Genomic DNA, 18445 nt, shown 5'->3' with positions numbered 1-18445 from the left:
CGGCTAGCACGGCCGGCAAATTAGCACGCGCTATTATGTGCGTTAAACCGCTAACGCAGCTTCGTAAAAGGAGCCCTAAATCTATCCCAGTTTTTCCTTTCTTTTTTTTTTAAGTTCAAAGATTTTATTGATCTTAACATACAAAAAGTACAAAAAGAGAAATGTTAACGAGGCGAGATACAGACAGGTTGTACAAGCTGCAGTGCATAGCTACCCCTGTCATGATAAGAAGTGATCCGTTCTTGTTTGCATTAACTGAACTTTTGAGTTGTAATAAAGTTCCAAACAAAACAATGTCATATGACATTGGGATAGAGGTTTCCAATATCCTATTGATTTTACCCCATATAGATTTCCAAAAGTTGAGTATCAAGGGACAATAAAACAACAGGTGATCCAGTGTCCCTATTTCAAGATCCTTTAGAGAACTATCTAACTTTTGCAAACGAACAGGGGTCCAAAAAATTCTATAGTACAGAAAAAAACAAGCCTGTCTCATAGAAGCTGACGCTGTACACTTCTCCCTCCGGATTCGCGAGGGATAGGGGCAGAGCCGGACCGAGAATGGCAAAAAACCGCGCATATCCGGCTCTGACCCACCCCCGCCTCCCTCCCGCCTTCCCGGCCTTACCTGGTGGTCTATCGGGCTTTCGGGGCAGGAGCGATCTTCCTACGCTCCTGCCCCGTGCAGATCACCATTAGGAAATGGCTGCTGTGAGTTCCCGTAGTCTCTCGAGACTACGACGGGAACTCCCTACAGCTATTTCCTAATGGAGATCTGCACGGGGCAGGAGCGTAGGAAGATCGCTCCTGCCCCCAAAGCCCGCTAGACCACCAGGTAAGGCCGGGATGCCGGGGGGAAGACTTAACGATGTTTTTTTTTTTCTTTTTTCCCCCTCCCCAAAAAATCACGAATATGTGAAACCGTGATTACCGAAACCGCGAATGGGGAGGGGGAAGTGTACATCTCTTTCTCCAAGTCCAAATACATGGCCATTGAGTAGCAGAAATCTGCTGCTTTATCTCAATGCTCCAAATGTCTTTTAGGCTTGTTTTAGGTTTTTTATCCAAATATTCAGATATTAATTTGTACCACTTGTGCTACCTGGTGCCCTTTCCAATCTATCTGGAAATATAGGCCCGGCAAGCTATACTGTTTTTTTTTTTTAATTTCGCAAATCGGGGAACCCTTTCCGAATGGCTTGTTTCAACTGCAACCATTTGTACCCTTAAGATTTCAAAATGCCGAATGATTGTTGCAGCTGTAATAAATTTACCTTTTTCCCATTCTGAATCACATCATCTAAAGTTCGTATGCCTGCCTGCAACCAATGTTTCCAGAGGATTTTAGACTCGCCGATCTGTAACTTGGAGTTTAACTATAGGGATTGACACGTGGATTGTTGTATTGGAGTAGGTGTTAAATTATGAATACATTTTAATGTATTCCAGGTGGAAAGAAGAATACTATTGTCCTTATATATTCTAGGCAGCTTGATACTCAAAATGTGGCTCAGATGTAATGGGGACATGAGATGACTCTCTAATATCAGCCAATCTGGTAGATTCTCCATGAGTTCAGAAAGGATCCAGTACATACCCTGAAGCAATATGAAGGCTTTGGAAAATTTACCCCCCCCCCCCACCCCCCGCTAATTGTGATTTTTGCAATGATTCTAAGGCTATTCTAGCCGTTTTACCACGCCAAATAGATTTTATAAGAATCCCATTTAATTTCTTATAAAAGGAACTTTGAAAATAAACGGGTAACATACTCATTTGGTAACAAACCACAGGCAAAATCATCATTTTGATGATTTGGACTCTCCCCCACCAAGAAAGATGTAGTGGGTTCCAATGTTCACACATTTCTTTGACTTTCAATAATAAGGATTTTTCATTTACTGTCATTGTATCTTCCAATGTTCTTTGAATCATGATACCCAAATATTTTAAACGTGTTTTTTTACTACTTCAGCTTGTCTGCGGTGTTCTTTGCTCACATATTTAAAGACAATAGACTGTTTTCAGTCCAATTCTTTATATGTGAGTTTGCAAACCATTGGACCCCTGAGGAAGGCGTGTTCGCCGAAACACGGACCATGTAGGGTCCGGTTGGATTTTTATCGCTGTATTTTTTATCATTGTACTTTTTAAATTGAATTTTCATGTTTTTATATGTCAGTGTATAATAAATTATCTCCAGAACATCTGTATCCACAGTTTTTTGTTTTTGTTTTATTTCTCAGCCAAGACATAACTTGTGTTAGATTCTGATTTAAATTGTGGATTTGCACAGCATCAATGACAGTAAGGGCCTGTATTACATTTCCTCCCTAGCAAACAAACAAATAGTTTTTTAAGAAACTATCTGCAAAGGTTTATCTCTAAGAAAATCTTCTAACTGGGCTGGATCCAGAAACACATATTTGTCACTTGCAAATGAGATAAGGCACTTACAGGGAAATTTTAAGAAGAAGGTCGCACCCACCGCTAAAGCCTTTGTCCTAAGGCTAAGCGATAGAAAATGTTTCCTCTTAAACTGAGTCTGCTTAGAGACATCAGGAAATATTAACACTCGGCCACAAAATAGAGCTTGTTTCTTAGTAAAATATAACTTCAAAATAGCTTGTTTCTCTCGTTCTGTTTTGAAAGCTACCAGGAGTGTAGCACGTTTTGTAATTGTGTCCTTGGATGACTCAAGAAAGTGGGACAAATCCAGAATGTCTGGTGATACTAGTACAGGGGTGGATTGCGGTCCTCGAGGAGGGACTTTGACACCCCTGCTGTAGGGCCACCCATATCGGATGAATAGTGCCCCGCCAGAAATTTTTGAAAAGTATTGAAAGCTTATCTGTTTAAGAAGTTTGTGATGGAAGATTGAGATGAGGTTGTCAGACCTGCATTAATGCTTATTTTTTGTAATGTTCCTAAAATTTTCTAGCTTCTTGATATTCTACACTGTGCGAAACTCTCAATGGGCTACTGCGTAGGGTTACCATATGACTCCAGAAAAAGGAGGACGGATTGAGACACCCGGGTTTTACTGCCATTGCTTTCAACGGAAGAAAAACCCAGATGTCCTCCTTACTTCTATTGCTTTCAGTGAAAGTAAAACCTGGATGTCTCAATCCATGCTCCTTTTTCTAGAGCCATATGGTAACCCTACTACAGCGGGATATGAGTTTATTGCATTGTATTGCATGTGTGTCAGGGAGCTCTACAGTGATCTGCTGGGTTAAAGTCTGCAGGAATAATATGGTGAAATGCAAAGGGAAAATAGGATCCCATCTGCTTGCAAAAGCATTACCTTCAAACTTGGTCCACCAGAGTTTGGAAAACTTTGTCACACTGGTAAGCAATAAAAGAGCCAGAGGTTCGTCCACAGCTAGTTGAAGAAAGATCCTTTCCGGTTATATTAGAAATCTCACTAAACCCTGGCCCGTGTGAGACACCCTCCAGACCTGGAAGTGAGAATAGGCTACAGTGGCAGAGAACTGAAGTAGATAGCAAAGAGTTACCATGGGATTTCTCAAAGGTGGTGCCGCTCAACCTGGCCTCTCGCTGTCTGTGGAATGAGATCTCCCTTTAACACAAGATTTGTAAGAACCGGTTGCTGTTTGGGCTGAGACTATTCTCAGAGTGAGTAGAGCTGGACATACAATGCCTGGATGGGCCAACTTCAGCTGGTGATATTACTCTGGTTGGTATTTGGAGCCCTTAAGTAGACTGTGGTGGAAAAACTTATAAGAACATAAGAATTGCCACTGCTGGGTCAGACCAGTGGTACATCGCGCCTAGCAGTCTGCTCACATGGGTGGCCCTTTTGGTCAAAGACCAGTGCCCTAACTGAGAATAGCCCTACCAGCGTACGTCCTTGTTCAGTAGGAACTTGTCTAACTTTGTCTTGAATCCCTGTAGGGTGTTTTCCCCTATGACAGGAGAACGTTCCAGTTTTCCACCATTCTCTGGGTGAAGAAGAACTTCCTTATGTTTGTACAGAATCTATCCCCTTTCAACTTTAAAGAGTGCCCAATCGTTCTCCCTACCTTGGAGAGGGTGAACAATTTGGCCTTATCTACTAAGTCTATCCCCTTCAGTATCTTGAATGTTTCGATCATGTCCCCTCTCAATCTCCTCTGTTCGAGGGAGAAGAGGACCAATTTCTCTAATCTGTCACTGTACGGGCAGCTCCTCCAACCCCTTAACCATCTTAGTCGCTCTTCTCTGGACCCTTTCGAGTAGTACCATATCCTTCATCATGTACGGCGACCAGTGCTGTACGCAGTACTCCAGGTGAGGGTGCACCATGGCCCGGTACAGCGGATGGATAACCTTTTCTGATGTGTTCGTGATCCCCTTCTTTATCATTCCTAGCATTCTGTTCGCCCTTTTCGCCGCCACCACACAATTCCACAATCTCTTCAAGCCCAGGCATGCTCTCGTCCTGAAGTTCTATGAAGGCAAGATGCTAGATTGAAGGATTTAGAAAAAATACATCTCTGATTTACAAGCAGTGCAGAATGTTGTGATTAAAGGAAATATGGTAATTCAGAGGAAGTTGGAAAGACTTTAGAGCTATGAGAGGTGTTCAGACCTCTGTTTCATAAACTGTCCTACAGCATCAGTACTATCACCGCTGGAAACATTGAAAAGATATCTTAATGAAATTTTAAACATCTTTTATGGATGCTATGGGGCTCATTTTCAAAAGAGATTAACATCCAAACTGATGACATAAAGTTTACATTGAAGTTTATTAGGTTTTTTTTAATATACCACCTATCAAGGTTATCTAAGCAGTTTTATACTCAGGTACTCAAGCATCTAGACATTATGTTTGCTAAAATGTCCAAATTGTCATTTTCAAAACACATTTTTAGATGGTTTTCTATGCTGTTTGATTGAAGGACATCTAAATCTCAAGGGGGCATGTTGGAGGTGGTGTGTTTTAGCAGGATTAGGGTGGACTTATGATTTGGCAATCAACTGGATCCTTTCATTATAAGGACATTAAGTTTATAGGACTTTTTAGACATGTGTTTTTATTCATGTGTTTCTTTATTTTGAGTTTATAGAAATAAAAGATTGTTTGTCTCAAGGTTGACATCTTCTATCCCACTCCCCATTTGTTCTTTCTTTGTTAGACTTGACGTGAGGTTTCTGTTCCCTTTACTTTGTTTTGTATTTGGACTTATGATTTGGTCATTTTTTCTGCAATAATGGAACGTTGCGGATAACGTCCATGGCAAAACTTGGACATTTGAGGCAAGACCTGTTTCAATAATAAGTACCAAAAATGTGGCCAAATTGACTAGATGACCACTGGAGGCATGAAGGCATGCCCCCTTACTCCCCCAGTGGTTACTGACCCCCCTCCTACCCTCAAAGATGTGAATGAAACAATACATACTAGTCCTTATGACAGCTTCAGATGTTATGGTGAGTCCTATTAGAGCAACTAGTAGGTCTCTGGAGTAGCCTGGTGGTTGGTGCAGTGGACTGCAGAGAAAGGGGACCCAGACTCATATTCCACTCTAAATACTACGCCTGGGGTGGAAAGCATGAGTCCATCAATACCAACTATTCTGTGTGAGGAGCTTTGGAACACTTCTGAACCCAGTTGTGGCTCTGGGGTGGTCCATATAGGTGACACCTACAGGCATAAGGGCTATTGGGGTGGTAGACAAGTGGATACAGTAGGTTTTGGGGGAGTTTTGGAGGGCTCGCCATATAATGTACAGGGGGTTATGGTAAAATGTGTACCTGTTACACTTAATGTGAAGTTCACAGCAGTGCCCCCCAGGGTGCCCCACTGCTCTGCTGGCACATTCGTGTGGGCAAACCATTAAAAATGCTGGCTCCTCCTACATGCAGATGGATTGTTTTGAACATTTTTAATTTGCATGGGGGGAGGGGGTTCCCCCGATAATGACAAAACAAATTAGACATCTAGCTGGACCATTTTCAAAGAAAAAAAAAGTTAAACATCTTGCAGGTTCAAAAACAGCCATTTCTTCTGCCCAGTGTTTGGAAGTCTTGTGGGGAAATATCCAAAGTAGGACACAGAAGTCCCCTTAAAAATGGCCCTCCATGTGTTTGTGGATCCATTTCATTTGAAGAATTTTGTTGAACCCAGGTCTCAACTGGACCTCCTCACCATCTCATCTCATAATGGATAGTACACCTGCCAACTGAAGTGAAGAGTCTTTTTAAAAGCTTTAATTTTAAGTGATTTGCTCAGGGTCACAAGGAGCAGTGAGGGATTTGAACCCACAACCTCAGGGTGCTGAGGCTGTAGCTCTAACTACTGCACCACACACTCACTCCTTGTTTCCTCCGGAGTAGGGTTACCATATGGCTCCAGAAAAAAGAGGTTGGGTTTTATTTCCATTGCTTTCAATGGAAATATGGAGAACAGACAGACATCTGGGTTTTACTTCCATTGAAAGCAATGCAAGTAAAACCTGGATGTCTCAATCCATCCTCCTTTTTCTGGAGCCATATGGTAACCCTACTCCAGAGCTACTCTCCTTGTTACCTTTGTCAAAAAAAGAAGTGGATAAAATCAGTATACTTAATCTGTTTTTCAAAAAATAAAAAAGATTTTCTTTTTTTGTGGTTAAAAGGTAAATATTTTCCCCGATGTATCCAAGGTAACTCAGGCACATATAAGACAGTTTTTGTCTTGGAAGGTGGGGCAAGTAGGAGCAATGATTTTTCTTATATTTCTATGTAAACAAATATATCTTCTTTAACCCATCAGAATTGAAGAACTTTAAAAAAGAAAATACAAGTGGTATTTTTTTTTTTCACTGTAGGCATCTTTACAAGGGTGATCTTATTGGTTTGGCTCTAAGATTGATGATTATGGCAACCTTTCTCTCTCCATAATGAGGGCCAAGTATGAATGTAGGATCCAATATTCATCAAGCAGCAATCATTTATATATTTATTTAAAAATTTCTTATATACCACACATCTACAAATATGGATAGTTTACAACATACATAAAATACATTCAACATTTTAAATCCAAAAACAGAATGTGTCTCAAGACATTTGATATCACAAATACAAATTCAGTAATCAAAAGCCTGAACAGTAAATTACGCTTTTTGCTGACCACCCACAGATTTAAACCTGGAAATTCAATGCCAGGCCATATCTGGGCACTAACAATGAATTCCCAGGTTTCAGGAGCTAGCTAACCCATAGCCAGTTAAGTGAGATATTCAGCACTTCGAAACATAGGCTTTCCGAATTTTAGTGCAATCCGTAATCCTATCTCGACTAGACTACTGTAATGAAACACTAGTTCTTTGCTCTAAAACGTTGCAATCGCATCTACAACTAGGTCAAAATGCAGCAATAAGGCTCATATACAGACTATGGAAATTGGAACACCTAAAGCCCTACTATATAGAAACATGATGGCAGATAAAGGACAAATGGCCCATCTAATCTGCTCATCCGCAGTAACCATTATCTCTTTCTCTTTCCCAAGAGATCCCATTCCCAAGTGCCTATACCAGGCCCTTTTGAATTCAGACACAGTCTCTTCTGGGAGACTGTTCCACGCATCTACCACCCTTTCTGTATAAAAGTACTGTATTTCCTTAGATTACTCTGGAGCCTATCACCTCTTAACTTCATCCTATGCCCTTTATCCTATGCAGAGTTTCCTTTCAAATGAAAGAGACTTGATTCATGTGCATTTATATTACATAGGTATTTAAACGGCTCTGTCATATCTCCTCTCTCCCGCCTTTCCTCCAAAGTATATAGATTGAGATCTTTACGTCTATCCCCATACGCCTTATGATGAAGACCACATACCATTTTAGTAACTTTCCTCTAGACCAGTGGTCTCAAACTCGCGGCCCAGAGACCACATGCGGCCCGCCAGGTACTATTTTGCAGCCTGCGATCTGTACTAGTGCTGCCCGCTCTTTGTAGCATCCTCCGGCTTCCTCCATGGCCCTCCCACTCTTACCTTCAGCTAATTACTACAGCCTGCAGAAAAGATTGCCGGTGCTGTAGCGTTCCTTGCAGGCTGCCATCATCCTCAGCAGCATGTTCCCTCTGCCGCTATCCTGCCCCTGGTGTCAGAGTAGGGGCGGGACTGTGGCAGAAGGAATGTGCGGAGACCGATGGCAGCCTGCAAGGAACGCTACAGTACCAGAATCCTCTCTGCAGGCTGCGGTAATTAGCTGAAACTGACTGGGCGGCCAGGGGGAAGCTGGAGGATGCTGCAAAGAAGGGGGGAACATGCAGGCCTTGGGGAGGGGGGAAAGATTTATAAACTGATAAAGAGTTTTACCTCATGCAAAATTGTCATTTCTTTAATTAGACAACTATTTTTTCTGCGGCCCTCCAAGTACCTACAAATCCAGAATGTGGCCCTGCAAAGGGTTTGTGTTTGAGACCACTGCTCTAGACCAACTCCATCCTTTTTATATCTTTTTGAAGGTGTGGCCTCTATAATTGTACACAATATTCTAAATGAGGTCTCACCACAGTCTTATATAGGGGCATTAATACCTCCTTTTTCCTACTGGCCATACTCTCCTTATGCACCCTAGTATCCTTCTAGCTGTCACCGTCACCTTTTCAACCTGTTTGGCCACCTTAAGATCATCACATACAATCACACCCAAGTCATGCACATAAGTTCTTCACCCCTAAACTGTACCGTTCCCCTGTGTTTTTGCAGCCCAAATGCATGACCTTGCCCATAACCTCAAGGATCAAGTTTAAATTAGCATCACTGCCTTTAAGATCCTGAAACTCTAGCACAGAGAATTAATGGATGGAAAAGAAGTGAGGTCAGCTGTAGGGCAGAGAAAACAGGAGGTTATCTAAAATGATTCTGAGAGACTCCTTGTCAACTCAAACTGTCCTCCTCACCCTGAGCATATATGAACTGTAAGTATTATACTTTAGCTCAGATGATCACCTTGTTTACCCTATATCCAGCAAAGAGATAATGCCATTGACATATCCATCAATGGAGAGGAGGTGGTACCACCTTATTCAGAGCCAGGCCTGAGCAGAACGGGAACCAGAGTGCACGAATGTGTGTGTCTAATGTGATGCAGAGGTTAGAGCTACAGCCTCTGAACCCTGAGATTGTGGGTTCAAACCCCACACTGCTCCTTATGACCCTGGGCAAGAAACTTAATCCTCCACTGCCCTAGGTACCTTAGATAGATTGTGAGCCCACTGGGACACATAGGAAAAAAAATGCTTGAGTATCTGTATGTAAACTGCTTTGAATGTGGTTGTGTAACTGCAAAAAGGTAGTCAAGAGACAGTGGAAGATCCCTCAGTTCATAGAGCAAGGTATTATAGTGCATGTTAAAAATTAAACATCTCTAATACTGATCAGTATAAAACACTTAAATACATAGGGCCTGATCCTGTATAGGGTGCTGTTATCAGCAGCAGCCAATTGCCTGTCAATCACACACCAGCATCCTATGCAGAATTGGCCAGCATGTTGCAGGCCTTCATTTCAGGCATATCTCTCCCATCTACAGAGACATATACCACAGCTTAAGCCCGCCCAAGGCCATTTATGGGCGAAGCCACGCCTACACCCCACCTTGGGCGTGCATAAGCGTCACTATGTGTCTCTGTAGACACGCTCTGGAGGCCTACAATATGGGCATCCTGCCTTGGGGAGGTTTATTTTTTTTAAAAACGTGCGTCCTGATTGGATGCCCGACGGCCTATTCAGTTCAAGTTTCAAGTTTTATTGATCTTGATAAATCGCCTATTTTGTACTAAGCGAGCAACAATTAAAAAGAAATACTATACATAGTTTTAAAAGAGGTACATAAAAACTTCAGACAGACAATACTGACAAACTTGAGAAACAATGGGAAGGGATAAAGTAGGTTAAAGTTACATATTGCGTTTCTCAGAGGAGAAGAAATGGAAAATATGAAAGAGGAAAAAACATTAGGGTTGGGGGTTTAAAAAGTCATATTAAGAGAAGTTGAGAAAAAAAGAAATAGAAATTATTTAAAATTGCTGGAAAAAAAAAAAAAAAAGGATTAAAAAAATACTAAGTGAGAAGGTTTTAAATATTAAAAGAAGTTTTAAAAAGGAAAGTTTTTAGATTAGATTTAAATAAGTTCAGGTCTTTGGTTTCTCTAATGTATAAAGGAAGGGCATTCCAAGTAAGGGGAGCCATGACTGAGAATATGTCGTGACGTCTGGTTCCGATGATCTTTAGAGAAGGTACAGTAAGTGTTCCTAAAGCAGTTGATCTTAATGCTCGGGACGAGCTATATGGAATTAATAGTTGATCTATAAATAAAGGTTCATTATTGAGTAGAGCTTTGAAAGTTAGAAGTGATATTTTATAGGTTATTCGTTGATTAATCGGGAGCCAGTGTGAGTCTATTAAAAAGGGTGTTACGTGATCGTATTTTTTGCCATTATGAATGATTTTGACTGCAGTATTTTGTATTATTTGTAGACGTTTTTTTTCTTTTTGTGTAATGTTTAATAAAAGTGAATTACAATAGTCTAATTTGGACATGACCAAAGAGTGTATTAAAATATTCAATGATTTAGGTTCCAGAAATTTAGACATTGAACGGATTAGGCGCAAGCGGAAAAAACAGCATTTTACCACATTGCTGATATGTTCATGGTATGAGAATTTGTCAAGGTTCAAGGTTGGATTACATTACAAGAGGCTGGGTCAGTTACCCAGGAAGTTAGAATGGACAGTTTGACACGGACATTCAATAGAGTTGCTAAGTGCAGATACAAATTAGCGCAAGCCGACGCTGCAAATGCGCCAAAGCCCATAGGGATTTAAAGGGCTTAGGAGCATTTGCCACGCAGGCACACGCTAGTGCTGCTTGATGAAAGGGGCCCCTAGTAAAGCCAGTCCAGTGACGGAAAAGGAGTCAACAAAAGATCAAGTTTAAATATGCCCAAACTATGCCTCAGTGTTGCTGCCAAACCCAAAACTATTAGAACAATGCTAATCCAGAGATTTTCTTCCTTCCTGGTGTGTGCACATATTTCCATCCAGTTTGCATATTTGAAAAATGCCAGCACAGTGCAGCCTTCCAGCAAGGAAACAATCAGAAAAGAAAAAAGGCCTGTTTAGAAAATTTCTTCTCAAGGTTTGAAAACCTTCAAAGCAGCCTTCCAGCCCTGTCACCTATACAATAGAGCTTAAATCATTCCTTCCCGAAAACAGACAATTGATTTCCATGGCTGCTGTCCTCGTTCACATCTGAGGGGGAAACCAGTTTATGAGAAATTGCTGGTTTCATCTGAAGGCCCCCCCCCAGCAGCACAGGAAGATATAGCAATGCGCCAGGGGTCACGGCAGGGGGAAATCTGGTAAACATAGCTCAGTACTTCTCTGGCCAAAGCACTTCAGAAGCTCCCAGGAGACAACAAACCACTTGGAACACGTCCCTGAGCCGCTGCCATTTGTTATTTCGCTTCAGTCTTTTTCTTTCCTTTTTTTTTTTTTTCCCCTCAGAGATCTGCTTAAAGGTTTCAGCTGCTGCCCTTAAGGCACCCCTCCCTCCCCACTCCCCCTAGAGGCACAGCAGGAGGAGGAAAATCAGGGAGGTGAACAGTGTGGAAGGGAGCTAGAGAAAGAGAGAAAAAAAGGGCAAAGAGCAAAGGAAAAAGCGTGCAGGGATAAAATCAAGGGGAGGGCAAGAAGAGAGAAACTCTGCTGCACCACTCATCTTCCACCAACCTCGCTACTCTCATGTCACCCCTCTCCTTAAATTACTTCACTGGCTCCCTATCTGCCATCGCATACAGTTCAAGACCTTATAGCTGACTTACAAGTTTGTATCATTCTGCTGCCCCCTTAATATCTCTCCTCGCTTCTCTCTCCTTATATTCCTCCCAGAGAACTCCGTTGCTCAGATAAGCCGCTCTTGGCTTTACCCTTTTCCTCCACTGCCAATTCCAGACTCCGTTCCTTTCATGTAGCTGCCCCCTAGGCCTGGGATAAATTACCCGAGTTTGTCCGCCAAGCCCCTTTCTTTACCTTGTTTAAAAGCAGACTAAAAACCCACTTTTTTAATATAGCCTTCAATCCATAATCAGACTCCCCCCCTGCCCACCAACTCAGCCAGCAGATTAACCATTCTTCTTAACTGTTTCCATGACATCATGTTTGTCTGTCTTGGCTGTTTAGATTGTAAGCTCTTTTGAGCAGGGACTGTCTTCTTTGTGACTCTGTATAGCGCTGTGTGGGTCTGGTAGCGCTATAGAAATAATTCATAGTAGTAGTGTGAAGAGTTTTAGGTTTGGGAAGCAGAGCTGAGATTGTGATGTCATAATGCTTCATTCCCACCAATGCCTAAGAGTCAACCTCATCAGTGATGTCATAATGGCTTGATTGTCCTGTACTCTCCACTGTCCATCAACCTAGCCAGCAGATTAACCATTCCCCTTAACTGTATCCATGACATCCTGTTTGTCTGTCTTGTCTGTTTAGACTGTAAGTTCTTTCGAGCAGGGACTGTCTTCTTTGTGACTCTGTACAGTGCTGCGTTTGTCTGGTAGCACTATAGAAAGAATTAATAGTAGTAGTAGTAGAAAGGGTGTGCAAGGAAAGAAACAGAAAGAAGCCTGAATCTTTTTATAAAAGCCAGATGTGAAGAGGAGACAGCTAGCTCTATCCAGAAGATGAAGGGAGGTAAAAAAAAAACAACCTCTCTTTAAACATACAAAGGTTTTAGAAAATACAGATAGAAGGGCATGATTAGGTAAGTGAGGCTTTCACGGGATTATCCCAGCTTGGAATTTTACTGAACTGACTGAAAACATAATATTTACCTTACTGGCAGGCAACGTCAGGTTTAAGATTAAACCAGAAAGTCAGAAAGCAGCCAATTGTAGCTGTGTGTCACTGGGCTCAGGAATCGGACTCTGTAGGGGGTCTCACTAAATAAAACCTGAAGCAATATTGCCAGTTCTTTTGGAACGAGGCCCAGAAGGCTAAGGGGCTCATAATCGAAAGAGAAAAACATCCAAAAACCAGCCTAAGTCGGCACTTGGACGAACATTTCCCAAATACATCCAAGTGCCAATAATAAAAACGGGTTTTGAACGTATTTCTAAATGACCTAGGCCTTCATAGTGCCGCTGAACGACCAAAGCTAAATGGGGCGTTTTGGGAGGAGTGTTGAGGGCGGGAGTTGGGTGGGACGTGGGCCGGCATAGAATTAGTTATACAGCATGTATAACCGAAAGTTATACAGCCCACCTAAAGTCACCAGATAAGCACTGAAAATACATAACGCAGACCCCCACACACTACCCCAGTTATCACCAACGCCCCCCACCCCCATAAAAATATTAATCACACCTTTAAAATTCAGCCTCCAGACCATCATCACCTGGCCGCCTGGCATAGGAAAGCCTAGTCGTCCAGCACAGAGGTAGCTTAAGTCTTCTTGGGGGTGGGTTAGGGACCCATAGAGAGGAGGACCCATGCCCATAAGCCCCTGTAATCACTGCATTGATATTGAAACATGTGCACTGCCCTATACACCCCCACAACCCTTTTTTACTGGCATATAAGTGGCTCCTGCAGCCATAAGAGCTATTGGGGTGGTAGATAAGCGGGTCTAGGGGATTCTGGAGGTGGTTTGGGGGGCTCACCGTGACCTATAAGGGAGCTGTAGTGAGGAGAAGCCATGGCATCCTTTTCGTGAAGTTCACAGCAGTGCCCTGTAAGGTAACCCACTATTTAGGTGGCATGTCTGGGTGTTCAGCCCATCACTTTGCAGACCCCTCCCTCGTCCAACAGAGCTTGTTCTAGGTGTTTTTGATTTGGACAAAAAATTTAGACGGAAATGTTGCATAAAGATGGACGATTTAGTGGCTTGGACGATCAGATCGGCAAGACGTATAATTAGACGATTTTCGAAACAAAAAAATTTTGGATGTATTTTTCAAAAATGTGTCCTAGGCCAGTGTACTTCAACCTTTTTACACCTATGGACCAGCTGAAATAAAATAATTATTTCGTGGACCGGCAAACTACTAAGACTGAAATTTTTTTTTTTAAAACCATCGCCGCCCCATCCCCGCGAGCTCGGTCCCACAAACCATCTGATCCCATCCGCACAAGCCTCAAATAGTTATGATTTTATATTGAACATATTTTATTAAAGTATAAAAAGAAACAATATTCTATACAATTGTCATTTTATAAATACAAATAATACAGAGCAAAGATCAACAAAACCCCTGTCTCCCCTCCCCTTCACATATATCCCCTCTACTATCAAGAAAACTGAATAAGCCAAATTATTACAGAATGCTATACAAATATCATGTAACAGAATACCACAGTCACACATGACAGGAATGGTGTTAGAGGAGTGGAACTAGGGCAACTGCTCCCTGGTCAGAGAGAGCCCTAAGCCAACTGGAAGCTAAAGAAGCACTGCCTGGGCTTTGCACTCCCCAGTTATGTCTAGCAAGATACATATTTCAAATCTGATATATTTGAATCACAAGATAGAAATAAAATTATTTTTTTCTACCTTTTGTCGTCTCTGGTTTCTGCTTTCATTGCTTTTTCACTCTCTTCCAGCCAGTGTCTGCCCAAAGAACATAAGAATTGCCACTGCTGGGTCAGACCAGAGGTCCATCATGACCAGCAGTCCACTCACGCGTACCATGGCCCAGTACAGTGGCATGATAACCTTCTCTGTCTCTTCAGTCCAGCATCTGCCCCTTCCATTCACTGTCTGTCTTTCCCTGCCATCTCTCCTCCTGCCCCCCCCCCCCAATTTGGTCTGGCATCCATCATCTTCCTTCTGTTCCCCTCATGGTCTGGCATCTCTTTCCTTCCCTCCCCCCTGTGGTTTTTAGCATCTCTCTCTTCTCATTTCCTCCACTCAGATCTGATATCATTTTCTGCTCTCTCTTCCCTTTTCTTCTCTGGTCTTCCTTCTCTATTTTCTGCCTCCATCTAAATTAAATTCTTTCTTACTATTTAGTCCCGTTTCCCTCTTTTCACTGAGTCTATCCACAGCTTGTCACCCCTTTTCCTCACCCCTCCATTATCTTACTATTTTCTTCCCCCTTTATTTATCTCCTCCTTCCATCCAGTATGTGTTCTTTCCCCACTTCCATTCAGCATCTGCTTTCCCCTCTCAACTGATATCCATCTGCCTTCTGCTCTCTCTCCCTTCTTCTCACTTCCATCATCTGTCCCCTTCTCTCTCTCTCATCTCCTCCATTCCATCATCTGCCCCTTCTCTCTCTCTCCCCCCCCCCCAACTTCCATCATCTGCCCCCCTTCCCCTCACCTTTGCGGGTCACTTTCTTTCCCCTGAGGGTGGCTCATGTCAGAGGGGAAGCTTTGGCTGAGCAGAACCGCTTGCAAGGAACAGTGGAACTTACTTGATTGATGTCGATGCTGGGGCCCGTTGACATTTGAAGGAAAAAAAAAAGGGACCTGCAAAGGAGAGGAAGGGAAACCTCCAGGACAGCTGCTCTTTGCCCTCCTTCAGCGGCCCAAGAGTCTTTAGGCAAGCGGCAGCTCTGTGTGCTTTTAACTTCGGCACAGAGCTGCCCCTAAGCAGTAGTTTAGCGCGGTTTCATGAGATGCGATGTGGGCTGGCCTAGCAAAGGCCCCGAGGCTGCCTCATGAAACCACGCTAAACTACTGCTTAGGGGCAGCTCTGTGCTGAAGTTAAAAGCTGGAGGTGCGGAGACAAGGCAGGAGGCAAACGCGGTGGAAGGCAGGAGTCACGGCACAGCGACTGCAACAGGAAGTTGCAAATCAGCTGACGCCGGCCTTTCGTTGCGGCGGGGACCGAATCCTTCGCGGATCGGCATCAGTCCGTGGACCAGCGGTTGAAGAACTGTGCTCTAGAGCAAGAAGTATGATTCTTAATGCTTTACATTGAAACTTTGGAAATGTTCTTTGCCTGTTTTTTTATATATATACTTGGTATTTGATGTCACCTTTCATTCTAGAGTAGTGGTAGGAATAGGAGGGATGATATTAATATGTGTGGAATTACTTGAATTGTATTTTTGTTTAATTCATTTATTATAATGTTGTAATTAAAATTAAAACAATGGGGGGGAATGGGGGAAAAGGGTAGGGGGAAGATAACAGGGGGAGTGTATTGAGAGATGTAATAGGTAATTTGAAAATTTATTTTGAAGGAGTAATAGACATATGATGGAAAATTAATATGGTGAATTTTAGGGCTCCTTTTATCAAGCCGCGCTAGTGGTTTAACGCGCGTAATAGCGTGCGTTAAACCGCCGGCCATGCTAGCCGCTACCGCCTCCCTTGAGCAGGCCAGCGTGGGGGTTTTTGGGCCAGCGCGGGGTTAGCACATGATGAAACGTCACGCGCGTTAACCCCGCTAGCGCTGCTTGATAAAAGGAGCCCTTAATAATGTACTGACTATTATATTGCATTATATTATTGTATATTTTATAGATTTCTTCAATAAAATGTTATAAACTAAAACAAAAATGTTTATTACAATGTTATAATTAAAATAATGTGGGGGAAGGGGGAGAGGTGAATGTGGGGAAAGGAAGCAGGGGGGAGTGTATTGAGAGATGTAATAGGTAATTTGAAAATTTATTTTGAAGGAATGATAGACATATGATGGAAAATTATTATGGTGAATTTAAATGTAATGATTATTTTATTGTATTATATTATTGGATATTTATTGGATTTCTTCAATAAAATGTTCTAAATTAAAAAAAAAATATATATATATATATATATATATATCGCCTTATTTTCCTTTCTTTTGTTTAACTTCAGCAACCATACTGATTTATGCCTAAGATAAAATGAGGCTGAAAAATGTACCCAAATTTAATTCGTTCCAGAACCCCATTCGAGTTCCAAATCATTCGAGATCCAAGACAATTTTTCCCATTTAAAATAATAGAAACTGGATTAATCCATTCCTTGGTCCCACGAACTCAAATTTTAACAGTAAATATACTGGATTTTAAGGTAAAATATTAACAAATAATAATAATACAATACTGTATTTTTCTCACTACACTACACAAAGGCAAAAATCACACAACATGCTTTTACTACAGCTTCCGACAATGAACTGAACGACGTATGGTTGGCCCGAGCGCTGGGGAAACGCATGCACAAACACACACGAAAAACGTGCAGGGCGTTCAGATTCCAAAGCAGCGTTCGGATTCCAGGGCAAAATTTGCTCAAATTTTTTGTTCAGTTTCCAAGTTGTTCGAGTACTGGGGTGTTCAGATTCCAAGGTATCACTGTATTCCCCTATCCACAGTAACTCCACAGGCCGTCCAAAGAGAGACACTAATGATGTCTCGGTTCCGTGGTATCACCGAAATTCAGATGGAAAAGAAACCATGTGACTGTCTCTGAAAAAAAATGACTGTCGTAGAGGAAAACACACTCCAGGGATTCAAGAAAGAGTTAGACAAATTCCTGCTGAATCAGAACGTACGCAGGTAAGGCTAGTCTCAGTTTCGGTGCTGGTCTTTGGCCAAGGGCCGCCACGTGAGCGGACTGTTGGGCACGATGGACCACTGGTCTGACCCAACAGCGGCAAGTCTTATGTCCTTTTTTTTTCCTTTAACCCTTTCAGGACCATAAGGATCGTAGGCCAATTTTTGTGGTTTTGACGACATTTTTATGGTAAAAAGAGCTTGCAGATGCCAAAAAATTGATTTTTTTTTGTGAAATATCATTATTTTTATTTAAAAAAATCACACTTCTGGCTTATGGACAGTGTGGCAAGTGAATCTTCTCGTCAATCTAGCAACGACGCTAATGAATGAATGTCGGAACCAGTTTGTTTACATAAAGGCAGTATCATATGGAATCCGTACATATCAAATTTAGAACTGTAGACTATCCCAATCAAAATTTATAGGATTTTAAAGTTATGGGACAAATATGTCCCTTGGTCCTGAAAGGGTTAAATCTTTATTGATTTTCCAAACTTCAATAGTGCAATACATAAATATATCATATATAATAAATCAATATAAGCACATTTACCGTATTTGCCGGCGTATAAGACGACCCCCCAACTTTTACAGTTAAAATATAGAGTTTGTTATATACTCGCCATATAAGACTACCCCTTCTTCCGCACACCTTCTGCACAACAAATAAAACTTAAAAGAACATCAGAATTTATTTCAACAATTTTAATTAATTCACTAAAGCTGAATAGAACAATAAACCCATGGGAGCTGCCATGCTATTTGTTTTCTAAACTGTTAACCAAACTGAAACGGTCAATGATAGAAGGAAGATAACACATAGAGGGAGAGAGCAAGTGCCGGGCAAGTCCCTAGCAAGTTTGCTGGCATGACAGTTTCCCTTTAAAAGCCTTCAAGAGCCTCCTGTTCGCCCCCGCAACTTCCTTAAGGGCTAGACTCCACA

General features: G+C 42.0%; 1 long non-coding RNA gene across 2 annotated transcripts in view; it reads right to left on the bottom strand.

Annotated features, from left to right (window-relative positions):
* LOC117363799 overlaps window positions 1–12089 on the bottom strand; it is a 31349-nt gene extending 19260 nt beyond the window's left edge. For both annotated transcript variants that reach the window (XR_004540126.1, XR_004540125.1), the window contains exon 1: window positions 11836–12089. This is a non-coding gene — a long non-coding RNA (uncharacterized LOC117363799). The remainder of the gene's footprint in view (window positions 1–11835) is intronic.
* Between the last annotated feature and the right edge of the window lie 6356 nt (window positions 12090–18445).

The sequence above is a fragment of the Geotrypetes seraphini genome, chromosome 7 (assembly GCF_902459505.1).
Source record: "Geotrypetes seraphini chromosome 7, aGeoSer1.1, whole genome shotgun sequence".
Lineage (NCBI taxonomy): Eukaryota > Metazoa > Chordata > Amphibia > Gymnophiona > Dermophiidae > Geotrypetes > Geotrypetes seraphini.
This window is presented reverse-complemented; position numbering and strand designations above follow the sequence as displayed.